General features: G+C 35.7%; 1 long non-coding RNA gene across 1 annotated transcript; it reads right to left on the bottom strand.

Moving 5' to 3' along the window:
- Window positions 1-5,601: 5,601 nt before the first annotated feature.
- Window positions 5,602-17,302, bottom strand: LOC118973587 (uncharacterized). The gene is made up of 3 exons (XR_012123835.1): window positions 17,022-17,302; window positions 9,190-9,807; window positions 5,602-5,816 (listed from the first exon to the last, which is right to left on the bottom strand). It is a non-coding gene; the product is annotated as an uncharacterized lncRNA (long non-coding RNA).
- Between the last annotated feature and the right edge of the window lie 224 nt (window positions 17,303-17,526).

The following is a 17,526-nucleotide window of genomic DNA, read 5'->3' as shown; positions in this document are numbered from 1 at the left end:
TCAGTGATAGCACAAAGTCAAAAAGCAAATAATACAGTGAAACAGGATAAATGTTAAAATACAGACTTCAATTGAATTCATAAGCAGAAAAAATAAACACCTGGGGAACATAATCATCGAGAAAACCATATTTATAATAGCACCAAAGAAGGTTTACTACTGAGGAATAGACTTAACAAAAAATGTGCACATTTTCTTGTATTTCATATTCCAGTACAAGGAAAATTTTAAAAACATCCCTAATGGACACCAAAGCGAACTCAAACAGGTGGAAATAGAAACCTTGCTCTTGGGTAGATAGACTCAACATTTAAAACGGTGTGATTCTTCCTAACTAATTTATAAATTCAATCCAAGCTTTGTAAAATACCAACATGGCATTTAATGTTTGATTAAAACTTTTAATATTTTGATAAAGAAAAATGGAAAAGAACAACTATAAGGTGAGACTAGCCCTGGTGGATAAAAAAAACACACTGGATTCACTCTGTTATGGAGACAGTGTGGACCGGTACATGGACAGATACAGAGACCTTGAAGAGGCAGAGAAATCAGGCCTAAATACGTGCCAGAAGAGGGCAAATAACTAAGATGGAGCTTCCCATCCTTGACGGACTGATGGACTCTTAAATGAATGGTTTTGGGACAACTGGGTAATTATTTAGGAAAAGTTAACATAAACACATATCTCATCATACACAAGAATGAATTCCATTCCAAATGAACATAGTATCTAAATGGTAAACATGAAATCTTACCATTGCTAGAAGAGGTTAAGAATAAATATCCCTTTCATCAGGTTTTAGGGAAAGGCTTTCAAACTATGACTCAAAACTAGAGGCAGTAAAAATGGTTTATAAATTTGACTACATAAACATTTTTCTAAGTTCTATGAAAATCACCATTACAGAAGTTGAACGATAACTAACAAGTTGGACAAAATTTGCAACAGAGACCACAGAGCTAATATCATAATACACAGCAGCCCCTGCAGCTGCCCCACAGTTGCCTCCTGCCTTCCAGTCTCAAGTTCAGCTGCAGGGAGAAGCAGATGCTCCTCCCCCACCTCTCACTCCATCCATCATGTCAATGCTTTCTCATCTGGTGCTTTCTCATCTCACTTTATCTGAGGATGAAGAGGGGTGAGTGCAGCACAGAGAGATATTTTGAGAGAGAGAGAGAGACCACACTCACATCACTTATGTTGCAGCGTGTTGCTACAGTTGTTTTATTTTGCTATCAGTTACTGTTGTCAATCTCCTTTGCCTGATTTATACACCAAACTATCATAGGCACATATCTATAGGAAGAAGCATACTACATTTTGGGTTACGACTATCTGTAGTTTCAGGCCTCTACTGGGGATCTTGTGACAACTCCCCATGGATATGGGCAACATTGCATAAGGTTATCTCTAAAATTGAGGGTTAAAGTACCAAATCCCAATAGAAAAAAAACGGCAAAATACATTCAAAAGCAAATCATGAGAGGTGAAAAATGGCTGTCAGATAGATAAAAGTAATTTCACATTTGCACTCATAGTCAGAAAAATGCAAAGGGAAACCAACATACCATTTTTAATCAGACTGGCAACAATTACAAATAAGATTGGGGGGAAACAGGCATCTCATATAATGGTGGGAATCCAGGCTGATTGCTGGGAATTCCTTCTGGAGAAAAATCTGGTAATGTGGACAAAGCTACAGATGCACAGCACTTATGATTCGGTCAGTAATTTTACTTCTAGGAATCTACCTCAAAGGTAGACCTACAATTTTGAAAATGCATATGTATAAGTTCTGCAGCACTGTTTTCATTGTACACCATTGGAAACAACTCAAATGCCCATACACAGGAGAATGCTTGGACTTTGTGGAGACCCACACACCACAGGGCTATAGCTCTAAGAAATGAGACTATCTCTGTAGCTGTTACTGAAGCATTTCCAGGACATACCACAAAGTAAAAAAGCAAAGAACAAAAGAAAATCTACAGTACACTTCCCTCCACTTAAGAAAAAAGGGACATAAGAAAACACACAAATTTCTGGTCATTAGTACATTAGAATTGCAGGAGGAGTAAGTCAGAAACCTGCAGGGAATAGAGGGAAAGGGATGGAGGAAAGGATGAAATAAATGGTGTCCGGGCCGCAGAAATGAGGGGTTGCCTCTCTGAGTCTATCTTTCATGCTGCACTGATTCTTGAAAACCATACTAATGTTTCACATACCCCTAAGTAAGCAGATATTAAACCAATTACAATATGGAGAAGAAATAAAATGGAATAAAATACCAACAAATGAACCAGACTTTTTTTTAGTACGTAACTTAATCACACTGCAGGTGGTGGGAATGTAAGAAAATGAACCTAAGTAACCGGACAACAGTATCTAGATACGATGCTGTCAGCCTGGAGACAAAGGTAATTGCGCATCAACACTGCAGTTGAGTTAGTAAGTGTGTTTTTCATAGGGGAATGGGTTAGCAGTTGTAGAATTACATTACATACTTAATAGAAGTGAACAGGTATTACACTGTTGATAATGAAAGCTGAATTTCCCACTGTTGGAGAAAAATTGCAAGTAAGGAAAGGGGAGAGGCAAAAATTGAATGGTGTTATGTTGGATTGGAGGTAGAGGTATCAGTATGAACCCATGATAGGGCACATACATGCACGCACACACACACACATGCAGAAATATAGACACGTATAAAGGCATATCTGGTACTAAATTCTTAGATATCTATTCCCCAGCTTTGTCTTCTTAGATGGGCCAGAAACAATGACTACCAGTAGCAAGGTAAACATTAACCCTCAGGTCTTGGTTTTTACATATAATTCACTAATAAGAAGAACAAAGGCTCTTTGAAGAGGGCTGGGCCAGAGAAAATAATCGATGACCATGAGCATCCTATGGTGCCAGAAATGCCCAGCATGTGGGCACATGATGCAGGACTGACCTAAGATGTTCCCAGTGGACAAACCTGAGATGAGCTGAGTGAAAAAGCAAATAATGATAGTAATTTATGATTACCCCCTACAAGAAAACAGACATCCATGGATTTGTGCTGATGCAAATAATTGCATAAATATATAAAAGGAAAAGAGCAGCTCTCCTTTACTATAGAGTCCCAGCTCATAAGTATAGAAGGAAAGAGGGTCATATAAAATTGCCACTAGGCAAACACCACCACGGTAATTGTTGCAGATACGATCCATCAGTGGATGCTAAAATTGTTAGTGAAACTTGGAGGAAGAACAGTATTTGCCTCGTTTGAAATGTATTAACCACAAAGGGAAATTCAGGAACTTTACAGAGGAGAAACCTAACAGATACCAACCTTAATCATGTGACCAAGGTCAGTGTATGCCAGCGTCATGAAACCCTGAGGACAACGTCCTGACAAACCCCCAACGTACAAGCATCATTTCTGTGGCATTCTTGACAAAAATACATAATCTCACCATCATGAGAATACATCAGACAAACCTATATTGAAGGCATTCTACACAATAACTAATCAGTACTCTTTAAAAATGTCAGAATGATTTAAAAAATGAGAAAATGAAGGAATTCTCACAGATTAGAGGAAACTGAGAAAAAGAATAAGAAAATGCAGTGTGAGATTCAGGAAAACATTCTGGAAAAAAAAGACAATATCTGTATCTTAATATTAAACACTTTGTAAGTATATAATGTTAATTTTATTTCAGGCAGGGAAAATCATTTTGTCCCACTTCTTTGTTTTCTCATCCCAAAACCATTAACTGAGCACCTGTTATCTCCTAGGCAGTCTACTAAGTGCTGGAGGTACATAGTTGATCAAAAATAAGAATTCTTTTTTCAGACCTTACTTTTAGTGAAGAATAGAAACATGATTTTATAAAGGTGCATGATATTTCACCTTTTGAAACAATTCAATGAACTCGTCCCCAGATGAAGTGTAACAGCTTAATAAAAATAAAGAATTCTCTAAAAATACAAAACAAATAAAAGTATATTGAATGTAAAGAGATCTTCAATTATCTGTTTTATCGGAAAAATACCTGAAGTATTTTTCTGCTACTATAAATACTGATACAATTTTTCCTGATTGGTCAGGAAATAAATGACAATGAAACTTTTTATCCTATTTTTAAAAAGTAGCAAAAATTTAAGCACACATTGTATGCTGATAGCTTTCCTTTGGTCCAATCCTTTTCCTGCATGATTTTTCTGTTAAAAAGTAAAGCACATTGATTTTTGAATGTTAGATCACCCAAGTGTTTCCGAGGTGAACCCCACTCGGGTGTCACTTATTCCTGTTAGGCGTCACCGTAGTAGAATTGATGATGATTTCTTCAGGATTTTTGTGTATGATTATAAAACAATTTGTCCATAATTTCCTGTGACATACTGTCTTTTTCAGGTTCTAGTAACCATACCGTACTGGCCTCTTAAAAAAGATTTAGGAAGTGCTCCCTCTATTTTTATTCTTTAGAAGATTTTACTTAAAACTGAAGGGATCTCTTCTTATCTGATAAGAAGAATTACTAATTGATCTGGGGTTTTCTTCTTGGGCAAGCTTTTATAATGTGTGTTTTTTATTTCTTTGACAGACATAAAACTACTCAAATGCTTTACTTCTTTTTCTGTCTGCCTCATCCATAGTATGTTATAAATGGTATTTTGAAATGTCAATGGCATTGTTGAAGAATTTGTCTATTTCATCCAAGTTGTCATATTTGTTGGCATCAACTTATTTAAAGCATCTGCTCCTGTTCCCTCATCTATACCGTCAGGAGCTGAATTTTCCTTCTCTCATCAGTTGGAAACCAGATAATCCCTATGAATCAACATTTCCTAGACATCACGTTAACAAGCAGAGCAGAACTGTGGTCCCTGAGAGGCAGGGAATAAAGGAGGCGAGCCCTACTCCTACCAGTTTGCTACAAGGAGGCATTTCCAGAACACAGCACAGCAGGGAGAGACACCACAGCTGGTGACTGTGCAGGTTTGAGCAAAAGGCGTCTGGCATTTGGGCTGATGGGGAGGCAGGAACCTTCAGCGCAGAGAAGCCCCAGGAGGTAGGGAGCTCTCGGGAGCTGGAGAGCAGGCCCCGTGCAGCTGTCTTACCACGTGTGTGAGTGCAAGCACACGACCTAGCTCAGGCAAGAGCCATCCAACTGGTAAGAGTAATGTGTAATTACTGCAAAAATGTCAGCAATATATTGAAATAAAGACAAAAAAAACATCAAAAGGAAAAACTAGCTGTTCACAACAGGTATTTAAAAAAAAATTGTCCTTGCTGTGAAGAAAAAGCATGAAGTTACTTGTTTTCTTCAAGGTACTAGCTACTATGTGCCAGGCATTATGCATTTGCTTTTCTTATGCCCCTGTCAAGGGAGGGAGAGGCTGACATTCAGGGAACTGTCCTTTGATTAGAGTACCTTTTTTGTTCTGTCCTATGGGAGGAAAACATCATACAGAGTGCCTTAGACACTACATGGAGGAGCATTATTTGTGAATTTATATATAAAAACTGTACTGTACATCTAAATATGTTAGTTAAAACCTGGAAAAGTAATTATGTCTAATATTTAAATTGAATTTCTTCCATGTTCTTTGAATTTAATCGTTGTTTTCTTTCTCTCCAATAAACCAGAACTTACTTTGTTACTTGAAGGAAGTCTTGAAGAATATGCTCTCTGGGCAAATTTGTGGTGATATTGTTATTTTAAGGTGTTGACATCTGTCAACAGTGACGCAGACCCAATGTTTGGAACACAACGATTATCTGATTCTTGATTGATGTCCTCAGACTTTGCCAGAATATCTGTTCTTGAAACAAGAAGGAAAAAAATGGCTTCGCTGACTAATATCTTCTTATACAGTTTCAAATTGCATTTATTCTTCCAACCTATTATATCTCAATATGAGCATGTGATGTAAAGAAACACCAATTTGAAGAAAATATAAATGCCAACCCACTCACTATAAGCCATGCGTAACTCCTAATAATGCAGTGCAGCTTTTCCACTTTATAGCATTCGATGTGCAGGACATCTTGGCATAATTAGAAACAAACCAAAAATGTTACTCTTTTAAGTTTATGTTCAGAGTAGAAGCAAACTGTCTCCAAACGACTATATAGGAATCACAGCTACACCCTGTACCATATGGTAACATTCCTGAAATGCCCAGCACAAAAGCACGTTTCTGACGATTGCCTAGTTATAAGATGTACCAGGAAAGCATGTTTGTTATGCTCAACGTGTATGCAGAGTCATTTGTGTGATGATAAATATTTATACTACAGGCTTTTGAAATTCTCTTACTGAAAAATGATTACTTCTTTGAAGTTGCACAAGGTTGGATGATGTGTTTTCAAAAATGCTTTCTGACAGGAGATAAATGACACTGTTCTTTGTTGTGTTTTTCATGCTGAAGTGCAATTTTTGTCTTGTTGCATTTATTTTTCAAGAATGTGTGAAGCTAAGCAATGATATCCCTTTAAAAAATGGAGAAGAAAGATAAAATACAGATTTTTCTAAGTACCATCATGTTTTTAATATCTAGCCAAACAATGACAGCCTATTAGCAAAGTTGGAGTGTATCTTCATTGCGCTATAAAAGCAAATTGTGTGTGTGTGTGTGCACGTGTGTTCCTTAGAGCACTAATGAAGAAGGTGTATTTGAAAAAAGGGTAAGAAAAACTTACTTGTGGAATACTGACTTGGTTTATGATTATCTAAGTTTGTTTTACTATCATCCATACACGTACATATCTAAGACAAGTATACATAGATAGCATACATACATAAATTCCCTCCATCCTATGCGCATTTATAGAAAAGAGCTGTTTTGTTTCAAAAATTAGATATTCATTAAAAGTATAGTTCATTGAGTCCAACTTCTATCAGTGAAAATAAAGCCCTTTAGAATCAAACATGACTGTGGCTTTAACAATCCCGTTAAGATGCAGGGCTATCAAGTATCTGGAGGCTCTGGTGAAGCGTGTAATTCGAGGGCAACGTGGACCAAACGGACTCAGTTGATGGTTCAAGTTACGGCAGAACAGCAGAAAGGTTTTCAGTCTCTCCCCTTCTCCTACCAAATGCCAGATAAAACAACTAGGGTCATAAAATTAAAACAAACAAGCAAGCTTGGGTGACCCCTCCAACAGCGCGCTGTGACAGGATCTCCCCACTGAACGCTTTTCTCTGGACACCAAAGCACTTGCTGACCTACAGGTTGCTTGGGCATCTCATGTAGTGAACTTTCCAGACATACATGTCCTCCCTATTCCTAGACTGTGAAGTCTCCTGGGACAGGAAACTGGCCTCTCTCCCTTTATTTTCAAAGCACCTATTTAAATGTTAAGACATGACTGTTTAAAATATTGGTTATCTTTTCTTGTTTATTTTGATCCTGCATTGGATAGTTAGTGAGATACATTAGTTAATGTTTGGATAGCATAGAAAAAAACCTAGTACAGGTCATTTTTCAAAGAGCAAGACTAATTATATTAGATTCTCAAAGCAAAAGTTAACAAGAAGTTACTGTCTTTGAAAAAAAAATTTAGCTTTGCATTTTGAAATAATTCCAGAATAATGAAAAGTTGCAAAACTCAGATAAAGAGTTCCCTTGTATAGCTTGTCAACTGTTAGTATCTTATATAACCAAAATGAAAGCATCAAAATCAGGAAATTAACACTTACACAGTACTATTCACTAATCCACAGACATCACTGAACACACCACTTTCTGTTGTCTTGTTTGGGAGAAAGACCCACAGTGCATTTAATTTAATGTCTCATTTATCATCTCCAATCGGAAAGAGATTTTTCCTTCAAGATATTGGCATGTCTGTATATCACAGGCCAATTATTTTGCCGATGTCGCTGGATCTGTGTTTGTTTGATGTGTTTTCATGAATAAATTTTAGCTAAGAGACCACAGATATGACATGGCATCGTTCTCAGGGCACAGCATCAACCAGTCGATTGTATTGATACTTTTTATTATCAATGAGATCAACGTTGATCACTTGGTGAAACTGGTCCGGACAGGTTTCTCCATATGACTTTCCATTTATAATTAATAAGTATTTTGGGGGAGAGTTTGAGCCTATACAATTAATCTGTTTTTTATCATACTTTCATATATTAATTTTAACATCCTTTGATAATTTTTTCCTGCAGCAAATATTACTGTGGTAGTGAGCAGTTGTTGATATTGCATTTCTATTATTTAATCTCCATTTATGAATTGGAATTCTACTTTAATGAGAAACTATGCCTCTACCCTGATTTGCATACTTAATTATTTCTTTAAATCAGCATAGACACATGGATACTGACTTAATTTTTCGTGGGGCTCTAGTCCATTGCAATCGTCATCAGTGCTCTCTTTGTTCAAATTTGGCCATTTGGACAATTTCGAACTGTCTCCCACATAGTTGTGACATACTCTCATCATGTACTGAGCATTTTATTCATTACTGACAAGTTGGAACATTTTTATTTGTATTCTTCACAGTTTCATTCTTTTTTTATAAATTGTACACTCATTATTAATAATACCTGCTTCAAAAGAAGAAAATTCTTGGAAAATTGCATATGTTTTGGGGAGATACCTAACGAATTAGTTATTGGGCCATTTTGGATCTATATTTCCAAAATATCATGGAGTCTATAATTTCAAATGGTAACTTCTTTATTATTCTAATCTCTTTCTCCTCTTCTGACCATTGTCTTTACACACTTGGTGAATGAAAATAGGAAACTAAATGACAATTTTTGTGATATCCAATTTGTAATTGGAAAAAATTAGCAGTTCAACATACTGTATGTTATTTTGGCTCCAGTGTCTTTATACTTTAAACTAAAGCTGCTGTAGTGATTTCTTTTCTACTCCAGAAAATTTTTCTCTAGTGCATAATAGTAATTTTTTAAAGAGAGACTTGTTATTTAAGGCTATTAAATTTTTCTCCATGGGACCAAGTTGATTAAATTTCATTTGGAAAAGTAATATTTTATAAAATACTTACATAATAACCCTCATAGGTTAAAAACATTGTAAAGCATAAGAGATCAATATAATGATGGAGAAAATTACTATGAGTAAACACATGAAGACAGCAAATGTCTGTGCAGCTTAATGTCAACCAATTTTACCATTTTGAAGGATACATTTATAGACCTCACCTTCTCATATAACATCGCATTATTTATTCTGCTTTCTCTTTTCGTCCCACTATTTTCTTTAAGCAGTCTATTTTAGGCATTTGTGTCATCCTCTTCATGTCCTTTTTTGAAGAATATGGTGGGAGGCCGGGATCAACAAATATCAATGTTAGGTGGACAGTAAACGGTTGTTATTCTTTGACAAAACCGTTTTCTTTATACAGGAATATTTTGTTTCTGCAAAAATTTTCCACATTCATGATTTAACATGGCCCTAAAAATAGATTAATTCAAATTTTATAGTTGCCACAAATCTTGACCTATAATAAAATATAAACCATTTTAAATGAATAATAATAATTAGAATGACAATAGGTATAATCTACCCTGTTTTTAAGCAAAAGGTAATTAGTGGTTATCAATTCACAGTCAACATTCCCCATTCTGTGTGGTCTTATTTCTCTGGGTTATCGGTCGACAGTTGGAAAGGCTGGTGTTCATGGGCCGTCCCCCAGCTGTCCCAGTTGTCAGGTCCTCATCTTCCTCGCTGTGGACACATTCTTCCTTTTGCTCATCCACATTTAGCAAACGTCCCTCCATCCGGTTCCCCACTCAAATTTTTTTCACGTATCTTTATACCTGTATAATAGACCCAATTTATTTTTTAAATTCATGATTAGTAACAATTTAGATTAAGGAGGCATAATTACATTTAAAGCAAGAACGATACTTAGAAATGTCTTCATTTAGTCTAAGTTCTTGTTTTATTGCAAAACAATTGAGTTAATCCCTCTAAGGTAGCTCAAGATGTAAGAAACAGAATTAAAATTTGTCTTCAACTTGAATGCCATTTCCAATACCGGAGGGCTCTTTCCATGCTCTCTGAATTTTTAAAAACATAATACAAAAGAATTCAGAGTAAGACATGATTGTGGAATAAAACTGGAAAATGAGAAGCTCCACCTAAAATCTGGAAGACCCATCCAGACAGCTATAATATTGAACTGCTGTAATTCAGAAACTACTTAAAGCATGAAATAATTTGATGAAAGTAACATAATATACACGTAATTGTATGTTCTGAACTCAAAAGTGTTAGCTATTCCTCAACAGCTTCAAAGTTTTTCATTCACCTTTCCAAGTATTATTGGGAGACAATAAATAAGGAAACATTTATAACAAAAATTAAAAGAAATTGTTATATCATTAGTACCTTAGCACATTTATTATAATATAGGAATCACTGGTCAAATGCTCATACTCTGCAGGGAAAGAGACTGGCCCAAACGCATTTCTTCCATTTACCAGATATGAGGTATTGAGTATGCTGTTACCCTTTTCTAAACTCTCTTACCACAACTAAAAAACTAGAATAACAACAGTAGCAAATTTATAGTTTTTTTGGGGGGAATTAAAGGAAATAATACATGTCATTGTTGTAATTATTTGTCATTATTTTTATAATCAAGCATGTTAAAATACAGTTATTCACTTCCTAACAGACCTCTGTCCCTTTAAAAATGGGTTAAGATAAAACTTCTTCAACCTTTTCTTTAGCTCCAAAATAGACATGGATAGAATAATAATCATCAGTTTGACTGGAGCCAAAAAACCCAGTGAAAAGCATTTGTTTAAAAAAATTTCAAACCAAGGCGAACGTACCACCTGAGCCATACACATTTCCTGGCATGCAAAATTACTGTAAGCACTCTGATCTAGTGTCCCACTGAGCACCACACCTATGTCAGCACTTAATAAATGTTTGATTAAAGGCCAAACTAGTTTTGCATTTCAAACATTTATTTCTAGAGCTTTGTGTTCTTTCGGTTTACCTATAGGCACTTATTGCTATGCTCTGCATACATATTAAGGTTCAAAAATGCAAGAGTTGGCAGTAGGTAGTCGTGAATGGTATTATCAAAACTTTTTAAAGGAAGTCCAAATATAAAGAGGGAATTGCAGCACATGAAAAAACCTGGCAAGCCATATGGATGAAATTAAAGTATGGGGAATATTCACAGCCACTGTTATAAATTGTGAAAGAAGATTTTAGAAGAAATGGAAATGTACATTCACTAACCAGGTTAATATTTATAATTTGTAGGTTATACAGATTATATGGTTCTAAAGTCCCATTCTCTTCAAGCTCTTTGTGTTTTAAGTAAAATATAATTCTCTATAAGCTGTTTCCAGTAAATCTGATACTTAAGGGAACTTCTAAGACCAAAAGTATTAGCTAGTCTAAATTATGCCCAAATAATTTGTTTGCAGTTAATGACTTCAAAATGAGGGCCTTCTCTAATTTTTTCACTAAAGGACAGTCATTGTTTTACTGGTTATTTTGTATTGGGATATGGGACCTAGCTTGGTAGATGTTTATGAAGCTGACTTTCCAAGGCTCCGTAAGTCCTGTTATGTCCTGTAACTCAAGGCTGAAATCCCTCTACAACGTGATTGACATTCTATTTCTTTCTGAACATTTTGATAAATAAACCACCGCTGATTTCTACTCAGAACTGAATTACTTAAATGGAAGTCTTTTGAAGTATTTAAAAGAGTCTGTTGCATTAGAAACCTGATTTTACCCAAGCAAGACAATTTTATTACTTAAAACCTTTGTAATAATTAGACGTAATGTACTTTTTCTCCTTTGTATTTTAACAAACCAGGATCTCAGCCACATCCAGACTGAGCAACTTTACAAAATTGAAAGCGTGGCAATTATTTTTAATTGCCAGGTTGAGGGTAAAGCAATTTAAAATTGCTAGAGCTTCCATTTTTTTCCAGCACTTTAATTTGGAACTGAGTCAAGTAATTCTCTATTATGGCAATTTAAATTATATTAAGCCAATTTACAAATGGAACATTTTAAGAATTGTAGATGAGGAAAAGGCTATTAAAATAAATAAACATAGATAGAGGAGACTATTAGGGTATGACTATTCTGGACTGGGAGCGAGGTTGTAATCATACTTTTAAACATGTGGCATAGAAGGAGAGAAATCTTCCATTAACTCTATACTCGTAAAACCATACTCTGAGAATTATTGTTCATGTATAGGTTTGATAATTTCAGAGTCTGTCAATCTAAAGCAGTAAATAGGAGAGCAGGTTGGGTCATTAAACAGATTCAAATGCTTTACATGTGAAATAACGGATATGACTGGAGCTACTGAGATAAGAAGAGAGAAGACCAAAATAGAATATGAAAACTGCTTTGAAAGTTCTTGAGTAACTGTGATATACAATGCAGGTGGCATCTATTTCTTAGGAAAAAGTGGATTCAGCTAGAACCAAAGAATGAATGTGACCATAGTCTGTATTTGTGATTAATTTGGGAAAAAATTTCCTATCATTTAAATATGGAAAAACATGGTTAAAAGTAGAGGTGTCCATCACCAAAATCACTCCTGTAAAGCTAGAAGATTAAATTTGAGGAATGTTAGATTAAATTCATTACAGTTGTAACATGCCCTGTGTCAGAGACGTAAATGGAGACTCAGAAGCCAGAAATTCAGTTTCCTTCCTCCTGGCATAGTAGTGTGGTATCTAGTCTTATCTTTTCATAGGAAGTCACAAATTAATACATGTGAATCTTTTCTCTAAATTAAACTACTAGAAAATTTACCCCCTGCTTCTGGTTATTGATTCATATTCCTACATAAAAAACATAGAATTCAACCGAACAAGATGCCTGAGAAAAGACCGAAACAACTTCCTTATAGTAAACAGACTTTCTCAAATATTTTCACTTAAAACAAGCTCTGGATCAGAGGCAAGTCAATTGTACCCAAAATCTTGGTGTATTGGTTTGAAATGCCCAATGAAATAAGAAATTTCTTGATGATCTGACTGTGCTGTGCGAATGCATCTTGAAAATGCATGTGAATATTTGATTATAATAGAGCAAAATTGTTAGACGTGTTATATAATATTTTCCCAGAACTTTTGAGTAAAATCGATGCTTTAGAAGAAGGTGCCGTCTTTATATGGTACCTTAACATACTTGCCCTTACATGAAAACCAGGTCTGTAGGTGGAGAAAGACAATATGGTGATGTCAAACACATGCCATGGGACATCTAGGCTTGTATTTAAAATTACAATACAAGTATTGATATTCAAATGTAGTATTCCCATATTTAAAATAACCATAATCAAAATAACCTTTATCCAAGCTAATAAAGACACATGAAAAAAAGACATAATCATAGAAAGCTCTGAATATGAAAGAATATTTACTGGCTTTTTTGCAAAAGCAACAGCTAAAACTCTTTTATAAAGTGGTCTAGCCATTTATTTTCATTTAGAAAATGTAAAGCACTTCAATTTCAATTATTTTAAGTTAGTCATAAAAGCTTTCCAAAATTGCATCATTATAGTTTAGACCTCAAGAGCTGCTTGAAGATTTGAAATGAAAAGTAAGGCTGTGACAAATAAGTTTCATTACTCTCAACCTCCTGAGCAACCAAGCAGAAGATGTGCTTCCAGGAAAATGTGATTAAATAATGTGGCAGCTCTCTGCCTGGGAGACTGAGCCCTAAAAGTTACTTCATGTTCAGTCATAAGACTGATATATTAAGAGCGTAGTCACAGCATTAAGAAATGGAAAACTATCAAGAGGCCATCTCTTGTTTCCCAAATGTTTCATATGCACATATGCATCTCTTGTTTCATATGCACATACGAAGTAAAGGCAGGCTGAATCTTAGCAGCTTCATGCAGCTGTTTTAAACCAATTTTTCTTAATCCCCTAAAAATAATTTAAAGATGGGATGGACATGATCAATTTTTTATTTTAGAAAGATCGACTAGAAGTTCTAAATAACAATATAAGGACAGGACTGGAGACAGACAACATGGAAGTTTTTAGGTAAAAAAGGAAAGAAAGGAACTAGAACAGAAGCATGTAAAGAGTAGGAATAGAATTGAAGGTATTACGTGGATACAGTGAAACCATCTAGCAGTCTGTTTGATGTGGGGACAAAGAGATGAAGGAACCCAGAGAAACCCCTAGGTGGTGCACTGCATGAAACGGGGTGCCATTTTTTGAGACGATACTGCAAGGAAGAGGGCAGAGAGGGGGAGATTGAACCAGCAATGCATATGGACATGGGCATCCTGCATCTGAGATGTGTGTCAGACACCGGGAGAAGTTGCTCAGGAGAACAAATGTAAATATTGACCTGAAGCTCAGCAGAGAGATTTGAGGTGGAGATGAAGATTTGTGTATCATCAATTTTAGGTGGAATATGAGTCAAATGTCCCAGATGATATGTCCAAGATGAGTTTAAAAGGCATAGAAATCCAAGGATGAAAATTCTAAAAACACACCATCACCAAAGAGTGTCTTGCAAAAAGGCTAAAAAAAGAGTTGTCTGTTAGGAAAGAGTGTCAAGTGACAGTGCTGTCATTGAAACACGTGAGAAAATGTCAAAAATGTTCACGTACTGAACACTTCCAAAAGTTATATAAATTAAGAACTAAGTTTTTTGATGGACTTGGAAGTTGGAAATATTTTGGGTAATGATTCCACTTTGGGGAAAGAAGATTAAAGTGCGTAAAGCAAAAAGTCCATGTTGACTCTTTTTTCAAAAATCTTAGTGATGAAAAGAAAGATAAGGTAGGATCTGAGCAACTCCAGAGAAATACGGTTTGCAAAGAGGGCTTTATTACACGAGACTAAGATGTGTGCAGCCATAGGAGAAGGGATTGCTATGGAAGTGTGAATTAAATCACAGGGAAGGAAAGAAAAAGTTGATAGATTGGATCTTTATAGATTTGGAAGGAGATAACGTGAATAAGCAGAGAAACTAAGAGAAAAATCTTTCCCTTTACAGCATCAAAATGCAGAGTTGTGTGTGGTTTGGCTCTGATTCGTGCTTGTCAGGCAGCTCTTTGCTTCCCATTGGACTTCTGCAGTCCTCCATGTTTCTGATTTCTCTGTGAGTGCCTCCTGTTACGTGTCTGTCTGGAAGGAGATGCCACAGCTCAGATCCTACCCCTCGTCTAATGTGAGGTAAGAAGGAAAACAGAGGTAGGCCAGGAAGCCCTGGGCATTAAAAGATGACTTGATCCTGGCCTCTTCCAAACCCGCATGGAGGAGGGAACACTCCGTGAACTTTCTGATCACCTGAAGCTGGCCTAGTGCCCATCGCCCACCTGATACTGTCAGGATGCCCGTGGGATTGCGCTGCTTGGCCCTGGGGACGCAGCAGGTAATGCTTTTTCCAAGGCAGTGTAGAGACAGCAAGTGTGCTTTGCTAAAATCTCCTATTCCAAAATATTTTAAAGTTGTAAAATGTTCCCGTCCTTTTCTTTGTACCAAAACTTTCCCTCTTCCTTGTGACCCAATCACCTTTTGACAATCCACTAATTCTTAGAGATTTTATGCTGGATTTTTTAGATGTCAACTTCTTTTTTGATTGTATGGTACCTGTGGAGAGCAAACCACATTTTCACACAAACATATGATTCAAACTCTCAAAATCAAATACTGGGGGTAGCAAGTATCCATTCATTCACTTAGTTTGCCTTCTCATCAGAAGCCAGTAGACAATGTCCTTCTTTTCCTTTTGTTCTCTAATAAATGTTATTAAAAGGGGGGCACTATTTCCTGTATAAAAGTGCTATAAGTGCTATACAGATGTTTTCTTCACAGCTCCCAAATTTATTACTCTATCCTTTAGGGAACATTCTGCTGTTCACACCTTGTTCTCCCAATCTGACCCCAGAGCACAGATAAGTGAAACATCCTGTCAGCCGAATTTAAGAATATCTGCTCAATGTCTTATGTTCACAAATAAAAATAAGTGTCTCAAAATATGGCATCATGTTCTTGTAGAGGCATAAATTAATCAGCATGGGAGAGTAAATAAATTCATAAATTCATTATCTTGATTCTTTAGGCTGATTTGATACAGATTTTAGCTCCATATCATTTAAGGTTGAAGGGACTTTATTTCTTCCTGATAGTGGACATATTTTCAGGAATAATTTTGTGTACTAACATATCTGTGCATTAAGTGTAAATTCTCAGACATATGAACTCTAAATCCTTGAATCAGAATCTTTATCTTAGCAAGGATAATTTTGAAGAAGAATTTCTCCAGGTCTGTAATTAAATCGCAACAAATAATGGGCATTAAAAAGACCATGTCCTAAGACCAGCTTATAATTAAGTTAGAAATACAATGTAAAATACAGCTTAAAATATCCTATATGTTTGTAAACTTAAAATCAGTTCAAAATACTTGATGGAGCAAAAAGGAAATTGAAGTGGAAATTTAAAATGCATATGAGTGAACAGTTTAAATACTATAGGTGACACTTTAAGAATCAGCCCAAAATATTTACACAAAAATATATAGCCTTTAATATTACATTAGAAAAGGAAAATGTGGAAAATTGAGTATAATTGTCAACATGACAGAAGAAGATAAGCAGAATAAACTCAGGGAAGTTAGATGGAAAGTAGTAACAATGGTAGACATGGATATAAATGGAAAAAAGGGAAATACATGATAAAGAAGATTAAGAAAGCAGATAATTCATTTAATACTGATAAAATGATAAACATCTGGCCAGACTAATTACATACACACAAAATGAGAACTGAATAGCATTATGAAATAAAAAGGAACAAATTTTCAAAAGCGGAAGGTTTACAGTTTGTATTCCTGCCTTGCAAATGGGAAAATTCAGATACACACTACCCTGGGGAATACAGGTTATGAGTAGGTCTAAATGTGAGCACAGCTCAGTGTGACGCCAGAGTCAGCACAGTTGAATTTCAATTCAAAAGCAATAGCACCATCCCCGTTATCTGGCAGACAAACAAAAAGGGCGGCTCACCGGTTCCCAGAGCGCATGTGCACAGCTCACCCTTCCATCCCTGGCCTCTTCTCTAATAACGCTTCGCCAACTCTCCATCAAATGTTGATGTTGTGGAACACAGCCGATAAGAACGCAGCAACGTAAACAGTGCGGTTATTGAATTGTTACCCTGTACAGTTTGCATCAAATCAGCACACTTCCCGAAAGCAATACCTAAGGTGAATATGCTAATTAGACATGAATATATGATAAACATCTTTATAACCTTTGCTGCCCCCCCCTCATAATAGCTGAACAGAATGATTTTAGGGGGGACGGTCTTCTAAATTTAAAATTAGGTGAACTATTTCTAAATTAGGAATTTTTTTCTGTTATTAAAGATATCTTCCAATATAGTTCTAATGGGAGATATCATATTTGTCAGAGTTTATATTTAATTACTTAACATTTACTAAGGTTTTAACATCTAAATTATATAAATAAGAAGAAACACAAAATATGGGAGAAAATGGCAAATGCTTCA

Source organism: Manis javanica, chromosome 12 (genome assembly GCF_040802235.1).
Source record: "Manis javanica isolate MJ-LG chromosome 12, MJ_LKY, whole genome shotgun sequence".
Taxonomy (NCBI): Eukaryota; Metazoa; Chordata; class Mammalia; order Pholidota; family Manidae; genus Manis; species Manis javanica.
This window is presented reverse-complemented; position numbering and strand designations above follow the sequence as displayed.